General features: G+C 40.2%; 1 long non-coding RNA gene across 1 annotated transcript in view; it reads right to left on the bottom strand.

The window, feature by feature from the left end:
• The window catches only part of LOC141282430 (uncharacterized), a 71,810-nt gene that overhangs the window by 41,249 nt on the left and 14,042 nt on the right, over positions 1 to 16,519 (bottom strand). The window contains exon 2 of the long non-coding RNA XR_012337089.1: positions 12,657 to 12,801. This is a non-coding gene — a long non-coding RNA (uncharacterized lncRNA). The remainder of the gene's footprint in view (positions 1 to 12,656; positions 12,802 to 16,519) is intronic.

Genomic DNA, 16,519 nt, shown 5'->3' with positions numbered 1-16,519 from the left:
TTTGACTTGATAGCAGAGGTGGACAATACTTAGTTACATTAGTTACACTTTCAAAGTATCTGTGCTTTATTGGGGTGTTTGTATTGGGAAAAATGTTACTTCACTACATTCTAAAGCATATAATCAAACTGTGTATTTTTAATATTGCATATTAAAATGTATTTAATACCCAGTTACATTAACTTACTTTTACTCAAGTAAAATAACACACTTAATGTACTTATATATTAAATGTAAAATAAAAACTTATTATTTATGAAATGTAATAGTTAAAATTATGATAATATGCTTTAGAATGTATGTTTTCCAAAGAAAAACACGGATAAAATACAAATACTTGAAAAATACTTTTAAGTAGTAAGTAAAACCTCTGAATTCTTGTTAATCTGTTACCCCAGATTTCCACAGACTGCGAAACGCCTGCGGATTCGCTACGGAACGCCGCCTGAGTCAATCGGTTTCCATTCAAGTCAATGTGTGTATTTCCACTGACGAATCCGTCACAGCTCCGGCCATCCGCATCCCTCCAGAACAAATACGCAGAGCTTCTATTTTTGCCGGATGCCGGACAGCTCCGCAGGACGGAGCCATGACTATATTGCGTGATCATACCTGAAATCGCGAGATCTCATGTCATTATCTGGGCTGGTCCAGCAAAATGTCATTATGTGCAGAGAAAGATTAGATATCGCGTGATAATTTTAATTATTACATTTCATAAATTATACGTTTTTGTTTTACATTTAATATTTAAGTACATTAACTTACTTTTACTCAAGTAAAATAACACAATATTAATGTAATTGGGTATTAAATAAATTTTAATATGCAATATTAAAAATACACAGTATGATTATATGCTTTAGAATGTAGTGAAGTAACATCTTTCCCATACAAACATCCTAATAAAGCACGGATACTTGGAAAGTGCGACTAATGTAAAGTATTGTCCACCTCTGCTATCAAGTCCAACTAAATTCAATTTAAGCTGACAATAGTCATTTTTACTGGTGTTTCAAGCAGCAGCCGCCGCAATGAAAACCAGCCATTTTATTTGAATTTGCGAGACCTCATGGGTCCTCGTCACTTCAGCACGCAACCGCTCTGCAACAAATACGGAACCGATGGGTATAGTCGGACGGCGGAGTGTGGAGCCGTAATGCAGCGGAGCCGATCTGCAGCTGCTCCGCAGTAAGTGGAAATCCAGGGTTAGTACAGTCTATCACACAACAGCTTTTTCCCATTTCGACGCGTTTTCGGCAATGTCACGCTGTACTCAAATGCTGCTGCTCTGTCTTTTGCCACTCAATGGGCGTAACCGCAGTCCCTCTCACTGACGGTGACGTCATGTGCATACCCTCTATACTGTGATTCACCATGGCAACAGAAGAAAACAGGAAGCAAACATTTTCTGGCTGCGGCCGTAATAAAAATCACTAACACAGATAAGCCACTAAGTTTTAAATGCAGTTGTCTTTTCATTTTGAATTTAACATCACTTTCTTTTATATTAGCTTTTAAGGAAGAAAATGAAATATAAGAACAGTCTCACAAGTTTCCCTCATCTCAGTGTTCACTCTGAGTTTTCACATAACCCGCTTTCTGGAACACCCCCCTGGTTCTCCTAGAGTCCGTTAAGTGATGTCATATGTTTAAGCTGACTGAATAGCTAGGCAAAGGGATAGGTAGTGATGCCAGTACACTTACATTACAGATCCTGAAGAACTTGAAGGCATCTTCACGTAGGTACACAGGAAGTGCACGAAGGACGAGGGCCCGTCTCATATTTACATCACGCTGTTCCTAGATGGAGAAAAAATATCCATTACAATAGTCATTACACAAACGCAGAGCAAAAACTTCTAAGTGTTAAATAGCTCCATATGTTGATGGTGGTCATTGCTTTAGATCAGGGATGGGCAACTTCGGTCCTGGAGGGCCGGTGTCCTGCAGAGTTTAGCTCCAACCTTAATTAAACACACCTGAAGCAGCCAATTTAGGTCTTACTAGGCATACTAGAAACTTTTAGGCAGGTGTGCTGAGGCAAGTTGGAGCTAAACTCTGCAGGACACCGGCCCTCCAGGACCGAAGTTGCCCATCCCTGCTTTAGATGGTAGATTCAGTATTTTGGGTCATCATTTCTTCAGTAAAACATTTTCATATGAATAACTTTCTGTTGTAAATACTTTAATAACTCACAAACAAAGGAAAAACACTTAAAACTGTTAATCAAATTTACGAAAACAGTAGTTATTTGGACTTCTTCAAATTGAAGCTGCTAAAGTATCTTTTTTGGGTACCTCTTTTGAATGCATCTTGTCAAGACACTGATCTCTGATGAGACAACTTTGTGTTCATGGCGTAATCATTTAACCTTGGGCCACATTCGAGGCAATTCAGACTATGGCTTCTTACAGTTCTCTACAAACAATCTGTTAATAATCTGTTTCTGAATCATGCAAAGTTAAAAATTCACCTGAAGGTCATAAATCCTCATGAGCTTGGCTAGCTCCTCCGCTATCTTGCCAGTCTTGATGGCCTTGTCTCTGAACAAGGTGATTAGTTTAGGCGTGTGTCTGTCCAGCTCCTTGTAGAATTGATTGCGCAGGTTAACATTGTTAATTCGGTGGAACTCTGCAAACACCTGTTACATGGACAAAATAACACAAAAATGTACAAAGATGAATTAGGAACAGAATTGTGAATGTATTTTAAGAAGTTTTCAGTTGACGGGTAGCAAAACCAAGGGCAATTCTATTAGGGATGAGTCAGAACCAAGGTCAAAATAGAAAGTTAATTGTCATTCTTTAAAGGAAATTGCTCTCAACAAGAAGAACAATAAAATAATGATAAAGATTTTTAATTATTTATTTTACCTGTGATTCCTGAAGTAGGGCTGGCCATCTGTCCACAATGTCTCTCACTCGTGGAGCTACAAGAGATCCAACAATTTCTTGGCGACGAAGGGGATAGGTTGTGTTCATGAGCTTGCCTAAGACTTATTGGTTTCTCTCAGTCTTTTCAACTTCATGTATGATTTCTTCTCTCATTGTTTCCAGAGTGGCTGAAGTTTGATCCTTCTGTAGGTTGATGATGTAGTTGACCTCAGCTTTTCGAGCTTTCTTTATATTTTGATGGGGGGTGATCATTGTCTGGGTTGTTTCGGCTCCGCCTCCCTGTGTTGATGGCTACTTCTGCAACCCCAGCTTTGGCCAGATTATTACGGTAAGACGCAACCTTGTACCCTATGTGACGTTTCCATCCCAACTCCCCATCTTCACCAGCCGTCATTCTGAGACATGGATGAGCTGTAATCAAAGCTTGAGCAGCCATTGCCAATTCCTTTTCGTGTGGGTATGGTTTAAAACTATAGATCGTTTCTGCCATTTTTTTAAGGATTTCACTCTTCTGTGACCTCTTTAACTTTAGCAATTTTCCTGATTCTTCATGAACATGATTTCCTTCTTCTAGTATATGCTCCATTTCATAACCAAAACTAGGAACAACAAAGTGATCAGGCCAACTCTTCTGGCGGTGTAACGCAGGTGCATGTGGGAGTATGTCGGTGTCAGAAGATGCAGTAGATGAAGTGTCACCTTCAGGTCTGACGACTCTCAATGTGCCCTTCTCTGGTAACTCCTGGATGTCCACAAGAAGGCAAAGATCACCATCAAAGTCCGGATCCTCATAGTGCAGGCTAAAGTCCCCATCCAGTCTTGGCTTGAACCTCTCTTGCATTATTTCTTTCAGCTCCTCCACTGACTTTGGTCGCTCAAGTAGAGTAAGTTTCAGGGCGGTGTCTCGTGTAACATACACACGCAGCACATGCTTCTGGGCAGCAGCCATCTTTTGGTTTCTAAAAGACAAAAACCTGTTAATTTTCATTAAAATTGGAGGTGACACATACTATATATGTGACCAGTCACGGAAAGTAGGGACACAAGTCGGCAGCACAAGTTTCGAGATAATGAGCAACAAAGTATTTATTTTCAAAATTTGTGATTTTCGTTTTATTGCAGAATCTATTAGTTGAGATCACGAAGAAGCCTGTCCATGTTTGAGATAGCAGTTTTTGTATATTTAAAAGCGTACATTTTGCGGTTGAAATCAGCTTGTTTTTCCGGAGATTCTAGCGTGCAGCGGGGGGCGTCATTGTCTGTGTGTATTTACATACTGTATAAGCAGCTTGGTTTTCGCCCCCGCCCCCAAAGGGAACAGCGTGACTGGTGAATAAGGATAGTTCGCCCAAAAATGAAAATAATATAAGTAATGACTAACCCTTATGTCGTTCTAAACTCAAAAGACCTCCGTTCATCTTCGGAACACAGTTTAAGATGTTTTAACGTTAGATTTAGTCCGAGAGCTTTATGTCTCCTTCATTGAAAATCTATGTACGGTTTCCATGTCCAGAAAGGTAATAAAAACATCATCAAAGTAGTCCATGTGGGTCAGTAAGAACGTGTTGAAGCATCGAGAATACAGTTTGGTCCAAAAATAGCAAGAATTACAACTTTATTCAGCATTGTCTTCTCTTTTGGCTCGAGCGTGAAGTCACGTGAATGTAGTTCGGTGTCACTGAGTTTATGCGGCGCCGCAGTCGGATGATGTCAAAGTATCGCGAGAGCGCTTTAAGAAATCTTATGGAGTAGTTTAATTCGACTCGCTCTCGCGGTACTTTGACATCAGTTCTTGCATCACAACATGAAGACAAACACATACACAAAAAAGGCTTGTTTGAGATGCAGCTTGCCTCGCCTGAAATATAGGCGAGAGTATCCGGCTGCAGTGAGAGGAGGAGTGAAAAAAGTGCAGGCAAGCCTCACTCATCAAACGCTTCATGAATCTCGCTGTGTTGTGGACTCCAAACGTCAGCAATGGAAGAGATCGCGTTCGCGTTTTTTATCGCGGATTAAATAGATGCAATACCAAAAAATGCATTTACATTAAGGAGAATCAACAAAACTGTTCAGTAACTGGAAAAGGCTTAGTAAATGTTTCTGTGTGAAATATAAACAGCACACAGTACAAATAATACAACACCAATACAAAAGTTTAAAGGAATTCATTAAAAGTACAAGCCGGATGATTATGAACAAGGGCTCACTGATTCTGAAGACGATCTGAGCGACGATGAAAACACTTGATACGACTGAATAATATCACTAATCTACAACTGAGCGAAGATGAAGACGAAGACGAGGAAGAATGTATCGGTCTGGCGTCAGATGAGTTGGACCGTAAGATATCAGAGGCTATATCGGTTGTAACATTTGAAGGTGATAAAGACAGATAAATGTTTTTGATAAATATTTAATAAATAAACATTAATAGCTATCTGTGTGTTGTTTCCTTATTTTATAATTACAGTTATAGGATTAGGCACTCTTTCAATAGAAAAAATTATCTATAGTATAAGAGTTTATTTTTTTATTCAATGTACATAAGAGTTGCCTTAAAGATGCTAAGATAATTTTTTTTATATAAACTGTAAAGCACATGGGGGAGCTTTACAGAGGGTACGGCTTATCTCAATGAGATGTAAATGAGCCCTATTGTCCCTCCCAGCAGCTGAGTTGGGTTAAAAGGCACAAACTTTAAAAGCCGTTTTCTCAGCATTAGAATTTTGGAGTGCCTACCTTAAAATGGCCACAACTTCTCCAAATCTTATCAGATTTCCATGTGTTACACATCGTTGGAAAGCTTAGAATCTGCACTTTCAGAATCTGTGAATAACTCAAAATGTCCCAGATCCGACTTGTGTCCCTACTTTCCGTGACTGGTCACATATACACATCCACATACCCACTGGTCCAGACAAACACTGGAACACCACTTGAAAGATGGGATGTATGAAAGGCCAGCTGTTGTAGTGGGGCAGTTTATTCATGGACCCATTGGTCCGCACAACTCCAAGAGATATTGTTTTATGAGTGTGAATGTGTTCATCTTAGGGCTGCACGATAAATTGCAGGCGATCGTCACGCGCATCTCGTCAGTAACGCCTGCTCCTTGATTAGTAGTATATCCCCATCAGCTGCTTTAAGATGGAGCGGCATTTAATACAGAGCCGTAGTTCACTGACAAGCTGGGAAATATCGCATTCATAATCCCGGATGAATCGCCTGCCATTATGAATGCGATATTTTCCCACTTGTAAGTAAACTATGGCTCGGTGTAGTAAATGCTACACAAGTAGCTGATAGCGATTTATTACTAAACAAGGAACCGACTCTACTGATTAGATACGAGTGACAACCACGTGCAATTTATCGTGCAGTCCTAGTTCATCTGTTTACCTGCTGCAACAAATCTTCAGTTTAATAAGATGAAACGTTTGGATGTCAAGAGCAATCTACCATCTATGTTGTAAGCGCAGAGAGGTGTTTTGTCATTTAGCTCTGATGGGGTGTGAACAGCCAGATTGTTTGGGAAAAGTTCGTAAGATCTCAGGTGTTCAATGTAATGTGATTTGTGCTCTTGACAAAGAAAGACAACACTACTGTTAACCAGGAGAACCTGTTCAATTCTACAGAAATTAGGCAGTCCCCCCTCTTTTCCCACAGACAAAAACATTCCTACATCATAATCGGTTTCATCAATGCACACCTTTGACGTGCTGTAAATAACATTGCTTGCTGTTATTTGTTTAATGTATGTCTTGGCAACATTTGGAAGCATTGATACCAGTACAGAAGAGACATTTGATGTCTGCTGGTGAGGTTTGAAGAATCCTGAGGCACTGAGATGGTATGCTACCATGTATTGATGCCTGTCTGCAAGTGTTTTTAACACATTTTTGAAGTTTTGTGTGTCGTGTACAACTCTCTTGAAAAAACGGTGTTTACCCTCAAATCTCATTGTCCACAAGTGTACAAGTGGCCCAAAACGGCGTACAAGGTCAGGGTAGTGTTCAATGTAGTGATGCTTAGGACGGAGTTTGAAATCTGGAAAGGCTTCTTTCAGCATCTCTCTATGATCCTCTATCTTAGCCTGCAAATACTGGATGGACTCCTCTGTGAATTCTGAGCACAGCGATAACTCTACTACCTCTTTTAAGTCCATAAGCACAGTCCAGGCTCCATCCTCTTCAGGAACTGCATTCCCAATAATCAAAGGGAGCAGTCTTAGCAATGTGGCATTTTCATGGCCATTACCACCAATGCTTCTTTTTACAGCAAAGGTCTGTGGTATTCTATGAGGTTTGTCAACCTTGTCTGTGTGCTGGTATGGAAACGATATAATTCTCTCGTTCAAATATTCAAGGGTGAAGTATTTGCGACGGATCATCTCTCCGATACACAGGGCGAGCTCCACGGGCACAATGCCCTCAAAAAGATCGTGGAGGGCATCAGGTGGAAAGCCAGTTACGGTATGAAAATGCTCTAGATGCTGGCTCAGGACACAATCTGCCTGAACACCATTCTGACTCTGACTATCCCCATGCATTACTGCATACACATCACTATTATGACTGTCTTTTGTCCTAATACTGAATTCACCACTTGCATGCAACTTCATGAGTCTGAAGTTTAGCTTGTGTTGCTGTGCAGAATCTGCAAAAATATTCTGCTCTAAAAGACTTTGAAAAGCCTGCCAAATCATGACCTGCAAGATTGTCGGACACTACACACATGACAGTTCCTTGAACTACCTTACCAATAGACTCAATCATAGGTGTGATTGGCAAAGGACAAAAAAGCAGGAAAATATACGGCACACCTACCATGACGTGGCGACATACATACGCACACACGCGCACACACACACACACACACACACACACACACACACACACACACACATACAGTTGAAATATAATTTAGGCTCAAAGTTGATAGATCTGAGTGGCCAATCGTCAATCTGCGTGGGCAAGTGCCACCCTGACCATTATGTAGCCTTGCCACTGCATCAGACTGAACAAAATCATTTTGTGCATTTAAAGGTAAATACATCAATGTGCATTTATGAGTAAAAATAAGTCACTAGATCTATGAGGATTTTTATGTTCTTTTAAACAAATTGATGCCCTTTTTGTAAAATCTTTTGTTGCATATGGTAATAATACGGCACACAAGCCACATATTTATAGAATAATTAGTGGGGGCATTTAATACAGATTAATTATTGATTACAACATGTGTTACTTAATTCAAATGTTGTGACTTTCTGGAAAGGCAGTCAAGTGCATTTGTCTTTTGCATAGTTCTTTTGGCCCAGTCGAGCTACGCTTTTCACACGCGCACACACAAACAGGCAAACCAGATCCATGAATGTGTGTGTTTGTCATTATATTATTCTGTAATCACAAGCATTACTGCCAGATTCACCATTAAGAGGACCAAATACAGGCGTGTGTTTGTCAGGATGACGTTGGATCTGATTTGCGTGGATGCGTGCGTATGTGATTACAGAATAATAATGCAAGCAAACGTTTTGACACAAACGCAACTTTGTATTGATATTGCGAGACAGCATTTCACCTCGACGAGAAATCTGATATTTACATTACTGGCATAGCCTGATTTGAAACGGACAGTTTTGTAAAGGAGCAAACACCTGGCGGGTTCTCTTAATTTTTTTACTACTAAAATGCTGTTTATCTCTGCCTATTCCTTCTATCCATGCCCAGCGCCACTGATTTAGGTCCTTTATCAATTAGGTTGTCTTACCTAGGCTTCATTTACTTAATCTTCATCCTGCTGACAACGTTAACTTGTTGTGACTTTTCCGCGGCCGTGCGGCATCTGTAGCTGGATCTCAGCCACACCTCAAAGACCCCTCCCCATTCTACTTCTGATTGGCTAGTTTGTTAGTTTGGTTGAGAGTGAAATATGTGTTTCTCTCATACTATTTGTAGGCGAACGCATGATTTTTTTAAATTCGCAGCCAACACCACACGCCGGAGATCTGACTGCAAGCTTTTTGGTGAGCTCTGCTTTGAATGAAGTTCCATCGTGACAAATAAATAGACTAATGCGGAGTGATATGCGGTTATTTATAACCGTGCCTTGCAAACCCCCCCACACACACACATAAAAAATTGGATTTGCATGATTCACGAAAGCCTCATTTTCAGGTCGGAAAAGCCGGAATTCCGGATTTATCCGGAAGAATCACACCCCTGCTCAATGAATACCCCATCTTGTTCAAGGGTACAGAGGTCTCTCAACAAAGGACCAAGTGCTTTTTCATAGCCAAATGTCTGTATGTCAGCCACTTTACATAAAGCTGCAAGCTGAATTACATGAAGGGCCGATCGGTATTTACTTGGAAGATCAGCAAACGTCCAGTAACCTGAACAGATTTTGTGTATTTTGCGTAATGTGCCAAGTGGATTGGCTATTTCCAAATCATCAATGTACAAAATAAGTGTTATCTTTAACTGATCTGAAGACAAGAATGTGTTCTCTTTGAATTACAAACCATCTTGGTGGCTTACATAATGACATTTTTGTGCCACCTTTGTTTCTTTAATTTTGTCCAGAATATCTGTATGACTGAAGATTTTTTGTATCATCTCAAGAATGGGAACATGCACTGCTATGTGTCCTGGCTGTAGCTGATACTGTACAGGCTTTACCACAGGGTAATTATTTTCAATGAAGGTTTTCCTTCTCTTGGTTGAGGATAACTGCTTCCCCTTTGCTGTGGCACTGACAATAACATTGCTGTCCATAACAGTACTGACAACCTCATTTAGAAGGGTTTCACTGACAGTGATGCCATGACTCTGAAAGACCTCACTTATGTCATGTTTGAGTATCGGTTGGGACAAGGAAAATAATTGAGTCAAATGTTCCACTATTTCCTGAGATGCCATGTCAGATACATGAAGAATAGAATGCATCTTTAAGAATAATGATGCCAAGTTTTGGTTCAACTGGGCTCTTAAAGTGTCTGTGTCACACTGACTGTTTACATCGTCAAGATCAAATTGTCTGCAGACCCTGCACTGTGACTTTCAGCAGGTTCCCCAAGACTTTCTGCTGCAGCTACAACTGGGGCACTATCATTGTCTGCCAATACAACACATTCACCAAAGTCAGAATCACCACCATGTCTTCTACTTTTATGTGCATTAAACGCTGAGTAGCTATTTGTTTTGTAATTGCAGTTCTTAAATGGGCATGCTACCATCTCATGACTTCGTAAATGTCTTCTTAAATGACCAAAAAGAATTTCCTCAGAAAAGGGCTGTTTTACGTTACACAAAGGACATGTAAAAGAACTTCATGCTCCTTCAATTGAATCTACTCTACATGAATCATTATGACATCTTGACAGGTGAGCTTTCATCGCTTCAAAAGATGGAAAAGTACAAATGCAACTGTCATAGAGACATGGCAGGGGGGACACTCTTGAATATTGGCTATGAAGTACAGTATAGTGCCAAAATAATTGTCCCCGGGTATTTGAAGTTGCAGAACACAACTTGCACTTCCACTCCTTTAGGCCAACTTCAGCCTGCAATGTAAATATTTTCAATTAAAGTCTAAACCATTTCGGAACTGATTTGCAATTTTGGCAAAAAAAGTTAGAATGTGTTATAAAATTTTGAATGGGGGGGTAATGCCAATCAGTTGACAACACATCAGTAATTTGATTAAGTCTGTTCTGCTGCAGAAACCTAAACAATGTGAAAAATTCAGGGCGAAAATCTTCATTTACAAAACTCACCTGTTGTCACCTGTCTGATGGTGAAACAATGACTCTCTGTAGGACTCGTTGTAGTCCAATATCTGTACACAACATGCACGCAAAGATGATTTGTTAATGTTTAAAAACATTTTAAAATAAAACATAATAATAAATTAAATTTAAAAAGTTAATATACAGATAAAAAGTTTTCAAACCTATCAAAAACATTAATTGTACACTAATTATAGTAAAAATTATAATGTAAGTAAAAATTAAAACATTAAAAGTTGAGCAAGTTAGTTATTAACAAGCAAAGCATCAACGTTGTGTGCTTATAGACCGGTTTTTTCTAGTGTTGTTGTTTTAACAAAGTATTAAAAAAGGGTTCAAGTGAAAACATTTAAATAATAGCAAAAGAACAACTGTGGAAACACGTAAAATAAAACAAACTCTTAATAACACTATTTCACACTAATACATCCTACCTGAACTGGTAAAATTGTTTCGAGATGATCTCAAGCCTACACACTTACGCCTACGAAGAAATAAAAACACATGCCTGGTTAGCATCATGATAACACACTCACATTATGTTGTTTGTTATTGTTCGTTTCACGATAGCACACACATACAGACAGACAGCTCGACAACGTGAAATATTGACGGTGTAACGCGGACACTTACTGAAATAAATATACTCAAAGTAACCACATGCATTAACGGCGAACAGCGAAAACAACAACCGGGAAGATGGTATAACTTTATGCTTTCGTTATCTCTATGCATCACAAAGTTCAAACTAACCTCCACCGTTAATGTCCCGGGCATACATGCATTATGCGAAATGTAGTTCAAAACTTCTAACGTTGTGATTACTTGGATTTGTAAACTATTTACAACAAATATTCACAATGCACATTGAACAAATGTATTTCTAGTTTAAAATAAAATACTATTTATCGATATTCAATAAATAAAAACCGTTAAGAGTTACTTACCAAATCAGGGCTGATGATAATAAGACGACGCTTAAGAAAACGAGGGCAATCAGACTTATGAAAATAACTGAGGTTGTGTTTTGAAGCGGGGGGGGGGGGGTAAAATTGGACATTACAAACAAAATAAAACAAATTAAACTGTGTTCCCATCCACACGTGCTGGCAAAAACTTTCCCGCATCAGGGCAAATTCAAGATGGCTGACTCCACATTCCTGAGGGAGAGATAAGACCCACCCACCAGAACGTCATCACGTCAATAACGTCATGACACTACTGTTTGGTTCAAACACTTTGAGTGTTCCACAGAAATTAGCTATAAAATATTGAGCCCTATTCAATTAAAGTGGCATAAATCTCAAAAGAGCTCAATATTTTATAGTGTGGTCAACTGCATAACGACATTTGACTGTTATAACCTTATTAGTTATGAGCTAGTACAACTGTTAGGGATTACAGTGTATATGAACTTGATTTGTAAGAGTACTTTGGGGTTGGACCTTGGTTGCGTTTCTTGGGTCCGATTTTAAAGCCCCCAAACCCTTTCAGCGGTGAGGGTGGACGCAGCGATGTCCTCTGCTGGCGTCAGGTTCTGAGGCAGATCCACCTCCCGTTACACGGCGTGCCCGATTTATGCTGGCAAGCTTGGGATTCCCCCGTCTCCTGACATCATTGTAGTGCTTGGCGCAATGATGGGGATGCCAGCTGATGAGACTGTGGCTATTTCCTCTCACGCCTGTTTAACCGACGCTGATTTGGGCGGGTTTCTCCTATCCCCATACAAAACAACTTCTCTGTCTTTGACTGCTCTTTCAAGAACGTCGGTCTCCTCGGCTGTGAACCGCTCCTGGCGTGCTTTAAAGTAACACAAAATGTGTTGTTCCAATAATAACAGAGATTTGTCTGTTTTGGGACAATGCATTTAGTGTGTTGTCCCAAAACTAACACTGTTTGTGTTGTTTCTAACATCAAAACAACATTTTTAATCTGTTTAGAGTGTAGAATGCAATTCTCCATATTACCATATAGAAATTGCCCCATTTAACTCTTGTGGATATGTTATGGACCGCTGCAGTACTTTGGTCAGGGAGTTGGGAGTCATCATATTTGGTCATGTATTGCACAATAGTGACCATTTTCACATAGTGGTGTACTTGAGGTAGTTTTCTGAAATATGATTATTTATATATATATTATAAATAAATAATGATTGTTTCAATATAACACATAAAAAACATAAGAGACAAACATCAATGATAAACTAGATATGCAATTCCCAAGGAATTACCAGTGCATGAAAATGCAAAAAGCTGATTGACAGAAATGTAAAAGAAATTTAGTCTAGTAGTTTACCTGGCTGTTGACATGTTTTAGTGTGAAGCTAGCATGATTTAAAAAAGTTATCATGATGAAATATGATGCTAGCATGATTCAGCATGACGTTAGCATGATGCTAGCATGATTAACATGAAGCTAGCATGACTAGCATGAAGCTAGCATGATGTTAGCATGACTAGCATGAAGCTAACATGATGCTAGCATGATTAACATGAAGCTAGCATGAAGCTAGCATGATTAGCATGAAGCTAGCATGATGCTAGCATGATTAGCATGAAGCTAGCATGATGTATGCATGATTAGCATGATGTAAGCATGATTAGCATGAAGCTAGCATGATGTTAACATGATTAGCATGATGCTAGCATGATTAGCATGATGCTAGCATGAAGCTAGCACGATGCTAGCATGATTAGCATGAAGCTAGCACGATGCTAGCATGATTAGCATGAAGCTAGCACGATGCTAGCATGATAAGCATGAAGCTAGCACGATGCTAGCATGATTAGCATGAAGCTAGCACGTTGCTAGCATGATTAGCATGAAGCTAGCACGATGCTAGCATGATTAGCATGAAGCTAGCATAATGTTATCATGATAAACACGAAGCTAGCATGATTAGCATGATGTTAGCATGATTAGCATGAAGCTAGCATGATGCTAGCCTGATTACCATGAAGCTAGCATGAAGCTAGCATGATTAGCATGACGTTAGCATGATGCTAGCATGAAGCTAGCATGACTAACATGAAGCTAGCATGATTAGCATGAAGCTAGCATGATGCTAGCATGATTAGCATGAAGCTAGCATGATTAGCATGAAGCTAACATGATGCTAGCATGATTAGCATGAAGCTAGCATGATGCTAGCATGATTAGCATGATGCTAGCATGATTAGCATGAAGCTAGCATGATTAGCATGAAGCTAACATGATGCTAGCATGATTAGCATGAAGCTAGCATGATGCTAGCATGATTAGCATGATGCTAGCATGATTAGCATGATGCTAGCATGAAGCTAGCACGATGCTAGCATGATTAGCATGAAGCTAGCACGATGTTAGCATGATTAGCATGAAGCTAGCACGATGCTAGCATGATTAGCATGAAGCTAGCACGATGCTAGTATGATTAGCATGAAGCTAGCATGATGTTATCATGATTAGCATAAAGCTAACATGATGTTAGTATGATTAGCATGAAGCTAGCATAATTTGCATGAAGCTAGCATGATGCTAACATGATTAACATGAAGTTAGCATGAATTTAGCATGAAATTAGCATGATCCTAGCATTATTAGCATGATGCTAGCATGATTAAGATGATGCTAGCATGATTAGCATGAAGCTAGCATGATTTAGCATGAAGCTAACAAGATTTAACATGAAGCTAGCATGATTTAACATTAAGTTAGCAAGATTTATTATAAAATTAGCATAAAGCTAGCATGAAACTAGCACGAAGCTAACATGACTTAGCATGAAGCTAGCATGAAGCTAATATGACCCAAAGACCCGACCCCCATGTCTCTATGATGTCCGGATCCAGAGATATAAGGCTTTGTTTATTATGTTGCTAGGCTGCTCATATTTGGTTGCTAGGGGCGTGGCTTAATACCTCAATAAGGATGGTGAGAGACTGATTGGATGCCTGAGTAAAATGAGCCCACCCCCATGTCTCTGTGACACTGTGCTGCAAAGATATCCATCTTGGCATTTTATAATGGCAGTCTATGGGAGATGTTGCTAGGGTGCCCAAAATGGTTGCTAGGGGCGTGGCTTGATAGCTCAATAAGGATCCTAAGGGACTAATTGGGTGCCTGAGTAAAATGAGCCCACCCCCATGTCTCTATGACACTGCGCTGCAAAGATATCCCATTCTGGACGTTTTTAGTTCCTTATATGGGCATGATTCCTGCCCCATTATAAGTCTATGGGGAAATTTGGGGACCTCTTACACCCCAGGGGTACAACTTACAACCCATTGTGAGGTATGTTCTTACAGAGCCTGCCAGCCTCTTCAAATGTGGCAAGTCACAAGTTTCTGTGAAATCCTAGGTCTGAGCTACGACTCGTCAAAGTTTGTCGCAATGTTAAGTCTATGGGATTTTTCGGCTGCTTTTTCGCCCCTGGGGCGTAGACCGTACCCCGGATTGCTTATAAAAGTCATAGCACACTATTCCCGAATAGTCCGCACGTTTGAGAGTTTGAATGAAGTTTCTAAGTTAAACGGTTCGAGCCGTATTAATTGCGGAAATTTGGTTGGAAGAATAATAATAATAACTAGATAGGTACATTTCCTGAAGAAAATGTGAAGTGGTGCTTGCCGTGGCAAAATTCCCGGGACAATATATGATTATACTCCAACCCAAAAGTAAAATGGTCCAACCCCCGTGTCTCTACAATGTTCTGATGCGGAGATATAAGGCTTTGTTTACTCTGTTGCTAGGGTACTGTATTTGGTTGCTAGGGAAAAAATTGGCATCCCATAATGATTTCACTCCGAGTCACGAGTCAAACGGTCCAACCCCCATGTCTCTACGATGTTCTGATGCGGAGATATAAGGCTTTGTTTACTCTGTTGCTAGGGTACTGTATTTGGTTGCTAGGGAAAAAAATGGCATCCCATAATGATTACACTCCGAGTCACGAGTCAAACGGTCCAACCCCCATGTCTCTACGATGTTCTGATGCGGAGATATAAGGCTTTGTTTACTCTGTTGCTAGGGTACTGTATTTGGTTGCTAGGGAAAAAATTGGCATCCCATAATGATTACACTCTGAGTCACGAGTCAAACGGTCTAACCCCCGTGTCTCTATAATGTTCTGGTGCGGAGATATAAGGCTTTGTTTACTCTGTTGCTAGGGTACTGTATTTGGTTGCTAGGGAAAAATTTGGCATCCCATAATGATTACACTCTGAGTCACTAGTCAAGCGGTCCAACCCCCGTGTCTCTACGATGTTCTGGTGCGGAGATATAAGGCTTTGTTTACTCTGTTGCTAGGGTACTGTATTTGGTTGCTAGGGAAAAAATGGCATCCCATAATGATTACACTCCGAGTCACGAGTCAAACGGTCCAACCCCCATGTCTCTACGATGTTCTGATGCGGAGATATAAGGCTTTGTTTATTCGGTTGCTAGGGTGCTCAAATTTGGTTGCTAGGGGCGTGCCTTGGGAGTGGCCAATTATGTGCCCAATTGTTACACCCCTAGTCACAAGTAAAACGGTCCAACCCCCGTGTCTCTACGATGTTCTGATGCCGAGATATAACTGTTTGAATTTTATGTTGCTAGGGTGCTCAAAAGTGGTTGCTAGGGGCGTGGCTTGGTAAGTCTTTAAGGATCCCGAGAGACTGATTGGATGCCTGAGTAAAATGAGCCCACCCCCATGTCTCTATGACACTGTGCTACAAAGATATCCATCTGGGCATTTTATAATGGCAGTCTATGGGAGATGTTGCTAGGGTGCCCAAAATGGTTGCTAGGGGCGTGGCTTAATAGCTCTGGGACTCTCCTGAGAGACTGATTGGATGCCTGAGTAAAA

The sequence above is a fragment of the Paramisgurnus dabryanus genome, chromosome 7, assembly GCF_030506205.2.
Source record: "Paramisgurnus dabryanus chromosome 7, PD_genome_1.1, whole genome shotgun sequence".
Lineage (NCBI taxonomy): Eukaryota > Metazoa > Chordata > Actinopteri > Cypriniformes > Cobitidae > Paramisgurnus > Paramisgurnus dabryanus.
Note: the sequence above shows the minus strand (reverse complement) of the source record. Positions and strands in the feature narration are given on the sequence as shown.